Raw genomic sequence first — 12709 nt, 5'->3', positions numbered from 1 at the left:
GGCTTTATTACTTTGCCCTTTCCACAGACTTTTATTAGTTATGCAAAGTACATGGTGTTTAATGTTTAACTACTAAATATATTGACTCATCAGTCCCAAAGACAACTCTGTGAATTAAACACTCGTTATCATCCTCACTGTGCAGATAAGGGAATTGAGTCACACAAGGTAAAATAACTTCTCCAGGGTTGAACATCCAATGGGTGTGAGAGCCAAGCTTTGAGTCCAACTACAAAGTAGATTGGCCTATAATGTGTCTGCTGCTGCTGTATATTCAAATGCTAAATTCTGTACCCTAACACCTGGTTGCTCCAAACAAGGAGATCCTCATGTATACCAGATTTTTTTTTTGCCTCCTAAGTTATCCCTGATTGGTTAATAAAATCCCTACAACATGGGCTGGGCAGAAGAGAGGGGACAGAACAAAGTTTCCCTGGGCCTGGGGGCTCAGGCAGGGTCCATGAGGAGAAGGAAAGGACATGGAGGAGAAGGAAGGAGACAGCACCCCATAGGGTAGGTGGATCGTGAGTGTATTACCATGGGGGGCAGCCTGTCAGAACAGGAGTGGCCCAGGCAGAGCATGGCAAGCAATACCTCGGGGTTATGGACAGGGAAGCAGAAAAAATAGCACAGAGGGTTGATGTCTGCCCAGTTCTAGTACTTTAAGGCTTATTCTAAATCTAAAAGTTTTCTGTCTTTTATTTGGGAACTAAATGATCTACGGTGGGGGAGAAAGCCCCTAATAATATTTACTGTAGCAATGGCCACTCATTTATTGTGGTATTTTAAATAAAACACACATTGAATTTCACAATTCAGATGCAAGGCTTTTTATGTTTCCAATGTGACTGTACACCTGAGGTCATGTCTAGGTATAGAGACAGAAAATGGCAGAAATGCCTAGAACATTTTAAGGTCATCACACTGACCACATGAAAGCCACAGGCTATACAGAATATGATGGATGAGGAGAAGGCTTAGTGCTCTCTGGAGTCCCCTTCCCTAGTCTTGGGATAAGACTTCCAGTAAGCCAAGACCATATTCCTCTTTCATTTCTCAAGGAGCCAGGGGTAGACCCACATATATGATTTCTTTGCCTGCAGTGATTTTTTCCAAGCGCTGCCCTGTTTGAGGACTTGGCAAAGGTAAGCACCATCAGAGGAAGGCCAGCATATGAATTCTGTATAACTCTGCTCTGACAGCATGTAGCACAATCCTATCAAGTACTGGAAGCCTTGCTGGAAAGATTAATCAACCTCTAGGATCAAAAGGCAGCAACCTGAGGGCCACATAGCTGTAAATCAAGTCTGAAACCATAGCCCAGTATGGAAGTTCAGCCTTGGATCTTATGTCAAAGAGCATTAGCATCCACAAGAAAAAAGAAACTGAAATGGAAAGGGGATGGGTAATGAACTCATGGCAAGGATATCTAAGTCATCTGGAAAGATCCCAGTGCAAAGACATCTAGCAAAGACACATGTCCACGAAGCTGTCACCAAGAATCCCCATTCTGTGTTCTAAAACATTATATATACACACACATTGAATACTCATTTATACTCAGTTATGTGGATTGGTTCTCTGGGAACCTGACCTTAAGATAGAGATACATGTATAAAGGTGTTTGACAAGTGCTCTTGGGGACCATGGCTTTGACAAAGAGGAGAGAAGAGGATAGGGTGGAGAGCACTCTGGCTCTAATGCAGTCACAAGGGTATGCAGGCGGCCCTGTGTGGGGCTCAGGAGCTGGCCTGACCCTGAAGTCTTAGCCTGCACTGGAACAAGCAGGAGGCCTGGCCTTAAAGTCCCCATTGGCTAAGGACGAGGTTCCTGGCCAGAACCTAGTTACTACATTGTAGCCACATAGCCATCCCTTCTCCAATATCATTCTTCCTGAATTTCCAAGTCCAATCATGAGGATATTTGGGGCTCCACTCTGATCCTTTACTCAGAGCAAACATAAAAATCAGGCAGATGGGCAGGGAGTGGAATGGCCTAAGGTTAGGCTAAACCTCAATTTTAATGGGTCCATAATTTCGGGAGGGAGTCCATTTGGCATTGTCATCTGTGGCTTCTGTGTCCTTATCCCGGGTATGCTGACTCTGAGAAACGATGCCACCTCACCTCACAGATGTCAGGTTGAAAATCATGTATGACTTTTCTGGGAAGAACTCTGCCTTTTACTACCATCTGGAGTTATACAACATCACTATGCACAGCTCAGAAGAGAGGGGTGGAGATTGTGGAGGCCTTACAATTTGAGGATCTTTTCTGATTGAGGCCCATATTTTTTCCTATGTAATTTTTCCCTTGCTCTTTCACAAATGATGGCTGACTTCATTCCTGGCCTGAAGTAAACTGGATTCCAAGGTTTTGGATTAGGGATGCCCCTCTTTTTGAGATGACAGTCCCAGCAAGGGATCCCACTGCATACAGGTTCCTATTCCCAAGGAAGTTGTTGCTGCAGAATCACAGCATGGGGGCAGCAGCACAGGATGTCTCCCAGCTTTCTCTCCTGCACCTGCTGCACTTTTAATAAGGCTGTTTGTTTGTTTGCTTGCTTTTTATTGGAAATACCTACAAAGCTGGTCAGAATTAATACATGCCTTAAATTCCAGCACCCACAAAATATTGTTTTTGCTTTTGTTTTTGTTTTATTTCATTTCATTATTGCTGTAATTGTTGTTAGGATTCTTATTGTTTTCTTTGGTAATTCCCTCTAGCTATTCAATTTGCAAGTAGAATGTAAAGCCATGCTCTGCATGGTCTTCTTATTCATGTTAAGGATTTTATTCTTACCACCAACAGCACAGATGAGCACAATATTTACTTTCAAATCAGGAAAACAGGCAGAAAGAAGAGAGCTGTGTTGTTTGGTCTCAGGTAACCAAACAATGAGGAGTGTAGGATGGCTTCCCAATGTTTTGGATCAGGTAAGCTTCTGTTATTGAGATGAAAGGCCTCTGCTGAAGCCTCCAGTTGAGTAACAGGGAGCCTGAAAAGGCTGAAAGAGTGGTTGTACCTTGAAGGTGAAGGCTGGCCCTTCAGTGCCTCTGCAGCCTGAGGCAGAGTTCTACTGGGAACAGAAGAGCACTTGGCCAGAGATCATAGGGGACTGCATTTTGGTTGAACCGTGAGACCTTAATGAGCAGAGTCCTCCATAGTCCTGATAAAGGGAAGCAGAGCCACATAGATGTGAGGGAACAATGGATCTTTGATCTGCCTGTTCTCTGCTACCATAATCTTTTCTGTATACATAGTATATGTAAATGACAAGGGCATCCTACTTTATCACATCTAGTCTCTCTAGATGTTAAAGCATGTGCAAGTGTAAACAGAGTAGAGTTAGTTCAGCAAAACATTGTGTCCCATTTTGTTAAAGACCTTTATTTTATTTCTATTTATATATTTTTTTTCTTTTTCTTGACTACTGATACCTAATTACTCTCCCACAATCCTTCCCCAATTCTCCTGCCACAGTCTTCTCTGAGTGTATGAGGGCCAACTGTCTCAGTACCTCCCTCCTTTTACCAAAGCCTTTCCTGGTAGCATTGGTGAGGATACTGGTTTTGAATGCCTTGGACTTGGCTTTCTTCATGCTCCAGTTTGCTGGCTTTTGGAAGTTGGTGAAGAACTATCTAGGAACTTGGTACTTTATCCAGATGGTACACAAGAGGCAATGGTTTTGTTAATATTCTTGAGAGTATATTTGAATCAAACCTTTCCTACTAATATCCTAACAATGACAAAGGTAATGGGGGGCTACACATTTATTCCATTAGTTTTCAGTTCTTCTCAGAGCAGCACTGTAGAAGCCCACAAAGCTGGCAAAGTTAAGTGAGGTCAGGCAGGGGTCCTTGTAGAGGGCCGCAATAACATTCGCCAGCACTAGATGGCGCTGGCTTCCACTGCGCCCCACGTGGTAGGCTAGGATAGACTCTGCCATTGCAAGATGGCGCCAGCCTTCGCCGCACCAGCCGGCCCCCTTTCAGGAAGTTAACTGTGCGCATGTGCAAGAGTGCCTTTGTGCCAGGTCTTTGCCCACTCCGGGGCGTGCCTTATGAGATCATGGGTAACAACCAATCAGGTGTGGGTGCGCCGCACTAGGGTTTTATAAACGCGCCATGTTGGCGCGGCATGGTTTTTCCTCTTCTAAGATTAATAAAGTGGTCACAGTAAGGATTTCTAAATGTCCGCGTGCTCCTTGCCGGCGAAAAGTCGCGCGAGGGACATTTGGTGCCGAGAACCCGGGACCCAGAAAGCTACATCATCGCCGGTGCCAAGAGGAAGCCTCCATTTCACGGAAGAAATCCAGAAACTGTGGAATGCAGGTAAAAAACTCTGAGAGACTATGTTTAGCCTTGATCTGCTCCAGCTCAGTCCCCTGCCAGACGCGGCAGGTGCGGCTATGGTTGCTCTGGCAACGCTCGAGTTGTTTCTATTGACCTTTGAGTTTCTAGCTATCGCCAAACGGCATCAGAGTTCGCGTGGGAACTGCCCAGCTATAACAGCAAAGCGGAGAGTGTTGGGGGAAGGGCGAAGCGACAAAGGGTCAGAAACAGAGGGTAGTGAAAAGTTGCAAGGAGAAAAGGATCCTGATCGATCTCAAGGACCAGGCCCCCCTGCGGTCTTACCACTGCCAGAGGTGAAAGATTGGGGAAAGAACGTCCCGGGTGAGAAGGGAGGAGGTAAAAGGAACACAGTATTTTGGGAGAAAAACTTTGTCTTGGTGCTTATAAAAGGTGTTATTAAGCTCCCGCGCCGGCTCTGGGGACGCCGCGGCATCCGGGCGCTGACTCGACAGCTTTACAGAGTCATACTGATCAGATTTGATAGAGGCAGACCGCCTGAAAATTTATTCAGGAGAATCAAGCAAAAGGACATTTCAGTGCCCATGCACAGCCTGATAGAGTTAATATAATTGGGTTGTGAGTAAAAATACTCAGGGCTGTGTTTCACTTCCATACCATTGGCAAATGTTGGTTGTGCCGCTCAGATAATATATCTCAGTATCTTACAGGAATTGGGTTTCAACACGTTGGTGGACTAGTCCAGGAATTGAGACAATCCATCGCCCATATCAACTCCACTCGAGTGGATAGTCACCGTGAACACCATCTGGCTTTTTCCCCTCTTTGTCTATTGTTTGTCTCTGGTGCACCAGGATGTCCCCATGTCTGTCAGTGTATGTCTGTGGTTTTTGTTCCTCGTTGTCTAAATGTTTTATGTTTCATGTTCAAAAGAAAAAATGGTAAAAACTTTACCTGCTGGTCGTGCACACCTTGACTTGGTTTTAACTCGTTTCAAAAAGGAACAAATGAATAAAAAACAGTTTCAATCAGGCCTTTAGAGCCCTGCACCTGTAGCTAGGAACATAGGTCAGCTGGAGAAGCTGCCCAGAAGCTAAGCGTCTACACGAGCTGATCTTAAAAGCGCCAACAGCTTCTTCATACAAGAGTTGATAGCTGTTTCTCTTAGAAAAATCCCTGACTTATTACTTGACTCAACAGGTGACAAGGTGCTTCTCTTAAAATCATAGCTAAAAGGGTAAAAATGGTGTTTGGTCTAAATATTAAAGATAGGTGTAGCCACTTCAATTTTGTTTCTCATTGGTTTTAAATGTGTAAATATGCTCTACTTGCCTTGGTTATGGACTATTGGCTTTCAAGTTATTGGATATGGTTAAAAAGGTATAATATTGGTAACAGAAAGTTGACATAAAGCTGGTAATCTGGATGGAGTCATTCTAGATAACATGTGACATGAGCCAACCTAGGGAAACAGGTCTAAATTGAGGTAATATTTTTACGGAACTCTTATCCTAGAAACCAGGCTTCTAAAAGAATTTAGGACATTGTCCCTTGAGGTATTGGAGACCGCACCATTGTGCGTCCAAATGTAAGAATTGACAGTCAAACTTTGTAACATAATAGATAGACTTGGGGTGCCTTGGAGACTAGATTGTTTGTTGGAGGTTGAGTTTTGCTTTCCAAAGTTGTGGCTTGCCCTGAAGTTATCCATATTCTAATGCTAATTTCCACTGCCCAGAGAACAGCTGCCTAGTCACGTACTCAGAACTCAGGTGACCTCGTGGCTGTGCTCTGGTGTTACAAAGAGAACTTAAAGATTGTGATTTAGGATTGCCAGTGTTACATTGACTAACTCAAACATATTTTTAATTAAGGAAAAATCATACAGGTAGAGATTGTTACAAGATTTACGAAGGATTGATGAGGTTTTGGAACTTGTGAGAGCATTACAGCCAGTTTACTTACTCCAACTGCCATTTCAGGATAGATTTAGAGGATTGCTAACAGCCTCATGTTAGATAATTTTGTTGCTTCTTCAGTGTAAGAAGTTAGAACTTAAATCTTTCAATGTATATAGAAATTTTTACTACAAACCTTTGCTCTTAAAATGAGCTTTAATATTTGGGGAGTAGCTGTCACACTACTCCAGATAAGAATATTTGAAGCTAATTTTAAGCTTTTAAAGATATGTCAATTGGCTAAGTACCTCACCTTACCAGAGGACTTCGGTCTTTGTTATGCACATTGGAGATAAAGCTTCAGCTGTGTTAGTACAGAGTTGTGGACTAGAGTCATGGAAGTATTTTGAATAGAAACCTGGTAAAACATATCTTATTCCAAACAACAGTTAATTGGTTACTACTAAATACTGATATTTGGCCTATTACATATACAACTTTTTCAGGCAAAATTGATAATTTTACTCTTTACATGCTTTTGTACTTCCTGCATATTTGTGCGTACAACCCATAGGAAATGCGCTTAGTGCATTTATAGGTGGTTCATCTAATGAAAAGGCTACATATATGATTAGATCACTTGTTTATTCTCCTGAGTTTCTGCTGCTTCAACACAGATTATTAAATTCCATGCTTTAGCCGCTGTTTTTAAAATGTTAAAAAATCAAGCTTTCAATTCATATACTGATAGCCAATGTGTGGTTTGTGGTTTACAATTGATTTCAATTACTTAATGCTTTATTAGAGACAAGTTTTCTACATGAAATCAGTGAGTGATTTCAGTGTAAATGTCTGACAACTCACTGTCCCTTCAGTGCTCTGGCTCAGACAACTAAACAAAACCATAGACCCAGCTCTTTAAAAATGGTAATAGAGTTGCTAACACACCCTCACGAAAAGAGGAAAACTACATTTGCTTACTTTCAACTCCCAGCTTCACCCTGCAAGCTCAGGGATTTCTAGTAAGACTGAATCTGGACAATATTTACAAGATTTGACATTTCTAATTAATGCTTATGTTTAGGTAAATAAAGTTTGTGAGGTGCTAGAGAAATGGCTTAGTGGTTAAGAGCACTAAATACTGTTCTTTTATAGGACATTTAAGAACTCAAACTGGATTGCCTGGGCTCTTTAGCAAGGGAGGACAGATACCAGACAGATTATAGTCCTTACATAAGAACAATTAGTAAAAAAATCTCATTCTTTATATATCCAATACAATTATGCTGGAGACAATAATTTGGTATACAGGTCAATTTATAAATACAAGTGCTCAGTGTCCTCAATTTAATCCTCGAGGACTTACCTTAATAAATAATATATTTACTATATCTTAATAAATAAAAAGGGGGAGTTATCCCTGTATGCTAAATAATGCTCCTTTTATTTCAGTTTTAAAATTATGGATGCCAAAGTTTATGGCACCCTACAACTAGGCATACTTCTGCCTAGGTGAAATAGAGAGATCCACTTATTGACATGTTCCTGTCCAGATATTTTATATGGGGAAGAGGGAATGTTTGTGTTTTTTCTACAGGATGCTACAAGAGTGTGCCAGCTGCCTGAGTGGTTGCTGAGACTTGCTGATCCTGGTTATTCAGCTCTCCTGGTTCGGGTCCCCGGAGTCATTCCTCTGCCCTGAGAGGAAGATAGAAGATTCTCCTTCATCCTTTGTCATCACAGAGATTTTGCCGTTGCTGCAGTCAGTGTTACCGCTGCGTGTGTTCCCGTTCCACTGTGGCCTATGCTCAGACTCTGTACACTGCTGCTTGCTGACTCCAACTGTTACCCCTGTCCCTTCATTTCTCTGGTGACTCTTTCTGCCTTAACTGGTAACTGGTGTTGTCATTTTACAGACTGTAGCTTCACAGAAAGCCACCTGTGTAAAGCTACAGTGACTGGAGAACTCTGTCCTGGAAAAGACCTTGACACTTTCGCTGCTATTGTAGCAGCCTTTACTGCTGCAGACATTGTGTCTGCAGTGTCTGGAGTTATCCTCCCCCAATCTATTGTTAGACAAGTACAGTGGGTGAACTTTCTGGAGTAGTTACTAACAATTGGGAGTTCTAAATTTTATTATAGGAGCAGCTTGACTACGGTCCTTGGTGGTAACAGCTGAGGAGGACCAAATGAGGTACCCACTACTTAGCGGGAGTGGCTCTGTTTGATGCAGCCCTATGCTGTGGATCAGTATTCATACCATGGTTGGTTTGCAAACTCAGATCTCAACAGTAACGTGACAAGGCCGTTATCACTCAAGCACTTGTGGCCATTGTACAAAGGGCCTCACCTGGAATTTGGTTATCTTGTTCAGGATTTACTCTGTATCTGAGTTCCCTGCTCCTGCACCCCATGGATCTGTGGGTCCATTGCACTGGGAGGAGAGGGACTCTCTCTGTATCTGAGTTCTCTGCTCCTGCACCCCATGGATCTGTGGATCCATTGCACTGGGATTGAGAGAGACTCAGTGTTCCTTTGATCAGCCCTTGCACATCGCTGAGGTTTCCTTATTGCACGCGATAGGGTGATCATGAATGCTATAAATTATATAAATTATAAGGGTGAGATGTAGAGGGCTGCAATAACATTCGCCAGCACTAGATGGCGCTGGCTTCCACTGCGCCCCACGTGGTAGGCTAGGATAGACTCTGCCATTGCAAGATGGCGCCAGCCTTCGCCGCACCAGCCGGCCCCCTTTCAGGAAGTTAACTGTGCGCATGTGCAAGAGTGCCTTTGTGCCAGGTCTTTGCCCACTCCGGGGCGTGCCTTATGAGATCATGGGTAACAACCAACCAGGTGTGGGTGCGCCGCACTAGGGTTTTATAAGCGCGCCATGTTGGCGCGGCATGGTTTTTCCTCTTCTAAGATTAATAAAGTGGTCACAGTAAGGATTTCTAAATGTCCGCGTGCTCCTTGCTGGCGAAAAGTCGCACGCAGGACAGGTCCTAATAGCACAGTCCTACTTTCTTAGAGTAACTCAAAGGGACTTACCATATCCATACACCCATAGCTGTATATGCACTGGACCCCAGCGAAGTGCTCAACATTCATTGCATTTGTCACTCAGTTTGCCTCAAATGTTAGATATCTGAAAAGTTCACCAAATTTGAAGGTGTGAATAAGTCCCAGTGACTGGAGTAAGCTCAAACAGTCTGTGACAACAAATAACTGCTTGAGCATCCAAGAGACAAGACGCTCACCAGGATCATAGTCTTTTCCCAGTAAGAAAATTTTAATATTAAGGCTTCAGATGAAAAGATAAATTAGGAGTTCTAGGCCAAAAAGTTTTATCCTCTGGCCTCAGGGTTGCAGCCATTCTTTCAGCCCTTCCTGGCCTCTCACAGGATCAGAGTTCTCACCTGAAAGCAGGAATATCTGGAAGGCACATAATACATATCCACAGACTACTCTTTGGGTACAAAATGACAGGCAACTTCAAGGCTTAAAGTCATTCTCTCTCTCTCTCTGTTTCTGTCTCTCTCTCTGTCTCTCTGTCTTTCTCTCTGTCTCTCTCTCTGTCTCTCTCTCTCTCTCTCTCTCTCACACACACACACACACACACACACACATTTTGTGGCTATACACACTTAACATTCTTTTGTGCACTCTGCCTTTTTAATTGCAATTTTCTTTTCTCATACTCCCACGATCATGCACACGTCTGTTCATTACCCTTTCATTCTCACACACACTCTTCATACACACCTCATACATATCTCACACATACCACATGCACTCTCCTGTCACGCACACACACAATCTTCATACACACCTCATACATATCTCACACACACCACATGCACTCTCCTGTCACGCACACACACAGTCTTCATACACACCTCACACATATCGCACACACACCACATGCACTCTCCTGTCACGCACACACACAATCTTCATACACACCTCATACATATCTCACACACACCACATGCACTCTCCTGTCACTTACACAAACACTCTTCATACACACCTCAGACATATCTCACACACACCACATGCACTCTCCTGTCACGCACACACACAATCTTCATACACACCTCATACATATCTCACACACACCACATGCACTCTCCTGTCACGCACACACACAATCTTCACACACACCTCATACATATCTCACACATACCACATGCACTCTCCTGTCACGCACATACACAGTCTTCATACACACCTCACACATATCTCACACACACCACATGCACTCTCCTGTCACGCACACACACAATCTTCACACACACCTCATACATATCTCACACATACCACATGCACTCTCCTGTCACGCACATACACAGTCTTCATACACACCTCACACATATCTCACACACACCACATGCACTCTCCTGTCACACACACACACAATCTTCATACACACCTCATACATATCTCACACACACCACATGCACTCTCCTGTCACGCACACACACAGTCTTCATACACACCTCACACATATCTCACACACACCACATGCACTCTCCTGTCACGCACACACACAATCTTCATACACACCTCACATTCTCTCCTCACTCATTCTCACATGCTCTCCTCATGCTCTCTCCCTGGCTCTCACATTTGTTCTCAGAATCGCTCTCTCATTAGCTCCCTCATTCACTCTTCACATTCTCACTCCACTCACTCTTCACATGCTCTTCTCATGCTCTCTCATTCGCTCTCACATTTGTTCTTACATTTGCTCTGTCATTTACTCTCTCATTCACTCCCTCATGCTCTCTCTCATTTACTCTTCACATGTTCTGTAGCCTTTCTCTTGCCCCAGTCCTTTATTCATGATGCAAAAGCGGGTAGAAAAATGACATTTTTTAATCATTGACAAATCAGATGCAAAGAATGACTACATCCCACCAAGATCTAAGAATTGCAACTGTTCCCCAAAGTTTCAGGCTTCCCCTATACCCAGGCCTGTGGCCAATATAATAATAATTGTAAACTTATCATTATTTAAACTTTAATTCTTTACTTTTATACTTCAGAGTCCAAAGCTCCGAGGTCAGCTAATTGCATTTTCCTGAGACTCTCTAATGATAAATGACATGGGCAAAACTGCCAGGCAGTGGCCAGAAAGAATCAAGGTAACCCTTAGCACAGTAATTCCACTAGCTTTCTGTTCCTTGCACACAATGACTCTCATAAGAGTTCCAGTAGTTTGACTTAGTTTACTAGTATATAATTTTATATATTCTATATTTCCTTAACTAGTCTGTAATATTATATAAGACTTATTTCCTAACTTCAATAACCTTTTCCTTTCCTAGCGCCCGATTGTTGGCTCTAATTCATTTTCTCTTATTTTCTTCAAGCTGTCTTTGCAAGTCAAACCTTAATCTGGAACTTCAATTGTGCAGTTATTACATATTTTCCAAGATGAGAATACACAATATGCACCTGGGCCGCTAGGGATATGCTGTGCTGTGCCCCTATGCATCAATTTCCAATTGTCTAAGAATCATAACCTCAAGGAACATCTAGTTTCACAGAATTCACCAGAGCAGAAGTAGAAAGACGTAGGAAAGTCAGACATAATAGAATAATTGTGCACACCAAGGCCACCTGATAAGCAGTCACACACAAATGAAATCTATACCGCCCTTGTCCAGGGATAAGGTTTGGAGAAATGGAAACAACCAGTTTTTAAAAAGAGCTACTGTGGGCTACTGAGATGTCTCCATCCCGGACTGCTGCAAGCAGCCTCTTAGTTCAGATGGTGGGTTCATGGAGAGATGTGTCTCCTGCTTCTCAGGGTTCCAAGAAGCCACCCTACTTTACAAGGAGCTGCTGCAGGCTTCTGAGATGTCTCCATCCCGGCCTACTGCCTGCAGTCCCTGTCATTGTATGTTGTCCCCAGCATTAGCCAGAGCAAGCAGACAACAAGAGGAGGTCAAAGGGATACAGATTGGAAAGGAAGATGTCAAAATATCACTATTGCGGACGACAGAAGAGTACACTTGATTCACCCCAAAAGTCACACCAGAGAACTCCTAAGCCTGATAAACAACTTCAGCAAGTGCCTGGGTATAATATTAACTCAAACAAATCAGTAGCCTTCCTCTACACAAAAGATAAAGAAGCTGAGAAAGAAATTAGGGAAATGACACCTTTCATAACAGTCCCAAATAATATAAAAATACCACAGTGTGACTTTTATCAAACAAGTGAAAGATCTGTGTGATAAGAACTTCATGATCTGAAGAAAGAAATTGAAGAAGATCTCAGAAAATGGAAAGATCTTCCATGCTCATGGCTTGTCAGGATGAAGATAGTAAAAATGGCCATTTTACCCAAAGTGACCTACAGATTCAATGCAATCCCCATCAAAATTCCAATCCAATTCTTCATAGGGTTAGACAGAACAATTTGCAAATTCACTTGGAATAACAAAAGAACACAGGATCGCTAAAACTATCCCCAACAATAAAGGACTTC

This window comes from Rattus norvegicus, chromosome 9 (assembly GCF_021556685.1).
Source record: "Rattus norvegicus strain SHRSP/BbbUtx chromosome 9, alternate assembly SHRSP_T2T, whole genome shotgun sequence".
Lineage (NCBI taxonomy): Eukaryota > Metazoa > Chordata > Mammalia > Rodentia > Muridae > Rattus > Rattus norvegicus.
This window is presented reverse-complemented; position numbering follows the sequence as displayed.